Source organism: Balaenoptera musculus, chromosome 11, assembly GCF_009873245.2.
Source record: "Balaenoptera musculus isolate JJ_BM4_2016_0621 chromosome 11, mBalMus1.pri.v3, whole genome shotgun sequence".
Lineage (NCBI taxonomy): Eukaryota > Metazoa > Chordata > Mammalia > Artiodactyla > Balaenopteridae > Balaenoptera > Balaenoptera musculus.
In genome coordinates, this window is record NC_045795.1 from 56,856,393 (window position 1) to 56,862,598 (window position 6,206).

Genomic DNA, 6,206 nt, shown 5'->3' on the forward strand with positions numbered 1-6,206 from the left:
AGCTGGCCACTCTGACACTGGGTTAATAAGAAAGAAATGAGCCCAGTGCATCTGCGCTAATACACCTAAAGGTCCAGGACCCACGGGGGAACCAAGAATGGCTTATGAGAAGGCCAGAAGGTGAGTCCCAACCCTGCCCTGGCAACCCCTGGTCCTTTTCTCACCCTCTTCTAGGGCCAGCCTGTCTCCCCACCTCTCACGGCCAGCGGTGGTCCACCAGGCTCCAAATGGGAGCTCCGCTCAGCCCTGCCGGTGGTGTTCCCAAGGCTAGAGCCACGGCCGGGGCTCCTCCTCTGTCAGGCTCACGGGGCTTGTCCTCACTCGCGTGCATCGCATTCTCACTCAACTCCCTGATGGCAAAGAAGAAACCCTGATGTGTTCCTGACTGTGACTTCCTCGGGCTCAGGGAGTGTCACCTGAAGGGGCAGTAAACACTGTTCAACACAGAGCTGCCCATCCTCGGAGGGTCACTGGCTCTTGAAGGAGGCAGGGCCAGCTTTGGGACCAGGCCTCCTGTGAACACAGCTCACGACAGTGGGCACCCATTGTTCCAAAGGCCCAGTGGTGCCCAGCAGGCTGGAAGGAAGGACAGGTGCTCCAGGCCACCCCGGGCACTGGAAGCCACTCCAGCACCCACAGCTGTCTGGGACCAGGGGTCATCCATCCTGCTCTTGCCTCAGTCCAGACCCTGCCAGAGACTCTTACTTCCTGAGACATCCCCTCATGGCTTCTTCTGGCCCCAGGGGTCACAGAACCACCTGGCTCCTTCCTCAGCACAGTGGTTCCTTGGACTCTCATCTAAACAGATTCTACCTTTTGGGACCTGAGTTATGACTTTACATCTCCCCTCCCTGACCTGTTTCCTGTCCTCTCAACAGCCAAGGCCTCTGCTCCTTAGTCTCAAGCTTCAGGTAGATTTGGTGTAACTTCCAGCACCAGTGATGGGGGAATCCAGCCCAGCTCCAGGGGCAGGACTGAGCTTGGCTAAGGCCTTTGCTGTCCCCAGTCCCTGCCCAGGTGAGGGCCCACCACCACCAGGGGACAAAAAGGAACAGCTTCTCGGCGGCTTCTGCCACTGACGTCTATGGGTGAGGCAATCAGCAGGAACTGCACCCCATGTTGAACTGCGAAAGTAAAAATGTTTTCCCAGTCAGGTAAGGCTTGGCTTATTTTATCCATGCCTACCCTGTCCTCCAGCAGGAATATGGCAGGTCTCTGCAACCAGGCAGCTTTTTAACGGTTACAGACCCATTTCAAACTCATTTCATCCCAGCCTCCTACCTGGAGTGGAAGAGAGGACTTACGTTCGGAGAGGTTAGGGATTTGTCCTGGGTTGGAGGTAAGTGAGGGGCAGGGCCAGTCTAGAATGCTCTCTTCCCCAACAAGAGCTTTGGGAAAATAATCCCGTCCGCAGCGGCACGTCTGCTTTGTGTCCACCAGCCCGAGGCCGGCGAAATGAGCTCAACAGGACCGGGATCCCAGGGTCTTGGAGGAAGCCGCCCTTGAGCTGGTATGAGCCCCTCCTCTTCCAACGCCCTGCCCCTCGCCCTCCCACCCTGTCCGACCCCTTTCCCCGCCCCGGCACGCTCTCCTCCACGTCTCTGCTCTTCCCCATCCCCACCGCATATTCTCCCCGCGCGGGCCGCGGCCCCAGGCCCACTGCCCCCACTCCCCACCCCCGTGGCAGCCTTCCTCCTCCCCTTAAGCTGACCTCAGGCTGCAGCCCCTCCTCCGCTTTCCCAACACACCCCGTCTCAGCGCCGGACTGCGGCCGCGTCCTCTCTCTCCCTCGCCCGGGACTGCGGACCCCGCCCTCTCCTCCATCCCCAGCAAGCCTGGCCCACCCCGCCCCTTCCGGCTATCCCCTCTTTCTCCGGCAGCTGCCCCTCCCCTGGGCCGCCACCCCCGGCTCACCCGGGCGCGAGCCTGCCTCTCCCAGACCGCGGACCCTCGGCGACCTGAGAGCGGCCCAGTGAAACGGCCGGGGTCGGAGCACCCGGCTGCCGGCTGCTGCCCCGCAGCTCCAGGAAGCAGGGAGGTGTCTCCATCTTCGTGGAGCTTCTGCTCAGTTCCTCCCGCTGGACTCCGAGGAAAAGGGGAGGGCTGCGGGGCCAGGACCCAGCTCGGTCCTTGCTACAAAATGGATTTCAAACGGACCTATCTCAAAGACTAGGCGACATCATGGGAGAATGTATAATCTTGAAGAGGGCAAGTCTTTGATTTGACATTAAATCCTAAATATCCGAACAGCAAAAACTAAAGTAAAAGGACTAACTGTAAACTGCGGAAAATGTTTGCAACACATCTGGCAGATGAGAAGAGTAACTTCTTTACTACAGAATTGGGAGAAATAAATTCCTAAGAGGATCAACAACCCAACAGAAAAACTTGCTGAGAACATGAGCAAGCAATTCACACAAAAAAGAAATACACCTGGCTTTTAAACACAAGACATGATATTCAGTTTCACTCATAATTGAACGCAAATGAAAACATGAGAGCATTTTTCATTTATCAGATCAGAAAAGACAATAGTTCTATAGAGGATTCAGGGAAGTGGGCATTTTCATACACATACTGTACTGGGAACTGCATTTGCAATTTCTATCAAAATATCAAAAGTACCTACCCTTTATCAATATATCCTGCGGACAAAGTCGTGCACATACCAAGGACAGTGTGCTGGAATATTCAGCATGGCATTGTTTGCAAAAGCAAAAGATAGAAAAGAAGCTACATGGCCACCAATAGGACACTTGCTCATGAATCATGGTACATCCATACAACAGACTATCACACGGCAGTGAAAAAAAGAATGAGGTAGATCTTACAGGGTAACACTGAACCATCTCCAGACACACTAAGCTTAGTGAATCCTAAGCTCCTGTGTGTGTGTGTGTGTGTGTGTGTGTGTGTTTAAGGGAGAATACAAAAGACTGTAAATGCATGTCTGGAAGGATCCCCAAGAAACTGACAACGGTTATCTCTGGGGTGCTCCTACCTAGGGTACTCTGGACTGGGAGGGAGACGACTTTTTCATTGTCTGCTCTTGTACCACTCAACTTTTCACCCCAGGCAAGCCCTGTTCTCCCAATTTAACAAAGCACTTTTAGATGAGGAGAGGGGTTCATGGAGGCGCACTGAGAAAGTAGCTTGGGAAAAGGGAGAATGGGCTTTGGCCTCAGTTATTCTAATCCTGTGACTACTGACTTTGAAAATGGAGATAAGAGAACTTCCCTCCTCAGGTGAGGCTGGAATGAGATAAGAAACATTTGGCATTTAGCACAGTGCCTAGCACACAGGAACCCCTCAACTAACAGAGCATTTACAACCTTGCTATTGGCCCAGCAGGGGGACCTGGGTAGCCAAGTAGCCTGCTAGGACTTGGGTTGCCTCCTTCTACCCATGGCGACACAGGGCAGCCCCACAAAGAAACCAGGACCTCTCGGGCCTGGGTCAGGCCCCATCTGTCACAGGTCATGTCTTACAGGGTGTGGAGGGCTGGATTTCTGACTTGGGAGTTTGCTGATCTTCCATGCCCCAAAGGCTGCCTGCTCATCCCCTCTGTCCCTTCTCCTCTGGCACCTGCCGCTGCTTGGGTCAGAATCTCAGGGTCTCTCTCGGACTCTGACAAAAGCTGTCTATATGGTCTCCCGGATCCTTTCTCCCCTCACCAGCCCAGCCTCCACACTCCAGCCACAGCTGCATGTCACAAACACTGGGGTTACATATATGCCCCAGCTGAATCCCTTCACCTGGCATTAGGTCCTTGGTAACTGGCCACTTTATTTCCCCAGACCCTTATTCTGCTGTTCCCCACTACCCATTCCATACCCCACAAGGATGCCTTACCACTCCAAACAAGCCATGATCTTTTTATTAATTTTTCCCTTCTGATCATAAAAGTAATTCAGGCTCATTGTAGAAAATGTAGACAATGCAGGAAAATTCAACCACTGTTAATACCTGATGCACTTATTTCCTTCCAATCTTTTCTATACATGTACATTTAAGGAAACTGAACTGTGTGTACACACCACTGAATTTTATACTTTGCCTTTTTTATTTAATATTATTGTGAATGTTTTATCATATCACTATTCTTTAAATTATGATTTTTAGTGGTTGCATAATATTCCATCACATTGTAATTTAATCATTCCACTGTTGTTAGTCACTTGGGTTGTTTCCATTTTTGTAAAATATGAACATTGATAAGTATATATACCATTGTCAAAATATTCATTTTTAGGATAGCTTTCTAAAAGTGGTACTACTGTATCAAAGGATATCAACATTCTTTTTTAAATCGTTCAGCTTCCCCTAAAACAATAATGTACTAAAATGGTTTAAAATATATAAATAACAATGATGGGACAAGGGGAACAAATTTCTAGAAAATGGAAAATGGATGAAATGGTAACTGAGAAAGTTGGGTGGAGGGAGTGACGGCTTGAAACACTTGTTGAGGGCAATATAGTGGAAGGATGCAGCTGAAGTACCTGCCAACCCCAGCTGACTTGGGACTTGGAAACCCCAGGTGCAATGAAGGGTGAGAGAGAGAAGTGGGGCTAAAAATAAGGGCATTAACTGAAAGTATGTAATAACATTTGATCCCCTTCTCTCCCACTCTAGAGAAGCACTTACATCATCCAAACCCCACACAAAAACATCAGAGAGGGTTTTTTGCTAAGAAAATGTAAGAGCCCCAAACAAAAGATCTCTGCATTCTGGCATTTAGAGGTCTCCAGGGAAACAGCTTGCTCATTACCAACCACTCTAGAGGGAAGCCTTTTACTGAGCCGATCCCACTACCCACCTTCCCACCACACAGATATATGCATCTATTTGTGTGTGTGTGTATCACTAAGAATCACAACATATTTGAGGAAAGTCTCCAAAGAGAGTCAACGAAATAAAGAGAAAAAAGGACCCAGAGCACGCGAACGAAGATGGTGAGACAATTCATGTGACAGAAGAGACTTTTACGAAAATCCTTCTAATTAGAATACTCAGATTTGAGAGGTATCTCTAAAATGAGAAAAGTACGCCACAAAAAAAGGAACAAACTGAAAACAAGAAAAGGCTCTTAGAAATTAACTACTGAAAAAAAAAAAAGAAAAAAGAAATTAACTACTGCCAAAAATAAAAAATTCACTAGAAAGGTTGAAAAATAATCAAGGTACTCTCCCAGAAAATGGCACAAGGAAATGGAAATACTAGAGAAAGTAGTTGACGATCAATCCAGAAGGTCCAACATTTGATTGACAGGAATTCCAGAAAGAGTGAAAATAGAAAAAAATATATGGAAACGGAGAACTGTCACATAAATAACATGAGAAAATTTACAAAGGTAGAAGTACCTGAGTCGCTAGATTGAAAAATCTCAGAGTACATTAGGGAATTGAGTACATCAAGGATAAACAGGAGACTTTAAAAGCTTGAAAGGGGTGGGGAAACAGATCACAAAAATGTAAATTCTATTTATTGTCAAAGAAATAAGAATCAGACTGGAATCAGGCATCTCATTAGCAACATTGGATGTTATGTCAGGGAAGCAATGCCTACAAACTTTGGGGGAAATTTTTCAATCTAGAATTCCAGAGCCAAACTACCAATCAACTGTGAGGGCAGAGACAGTTGTTTTAGATATATAAGCACCCAACAATTTTGCCTTCCACATACTCTTTCTTGCAAGTGACTTGACGTGCTGCAGTGAAATGAGTGTGTAAACGAAGAAAGGAAGAATGTGGATTTTAGGATGCAATGGAGCCCGGTGTAACAACTGGACGGTAGGCAGAGAGAACATGAAGGACAGGGACCTCCCTGGCGGTCCAGTGGTTAAGACTCCGTGCTTCCACTGCAGGGGGTGTGGGTTCGATCCCTGGTTGGGGAACTAAGATTCCACATCCCACATGCTGCAGGGCGTGGCCAAAAAAAAAAAAAAGAACATCAAGGACAGACTAGAGCAGAAGGCTGGAGGTCTCTGGAAGGGATGTATATATACAGGAGAAAGGGGGACTCGGAAGAGTGTCTAATTGGACGGAGAATTTGAAAATAACTGAGGATATGTTAAAAGCAACCAGTACAAGGGAAAAAGAAAGACAACCAGAAACTTCGGTAAAAATTAAATGCTGCTCCAAAAAGGAAATATAATCACAATAAACTACTTAGGTTTGCAGTGAACAACATTTACACAGTCATAA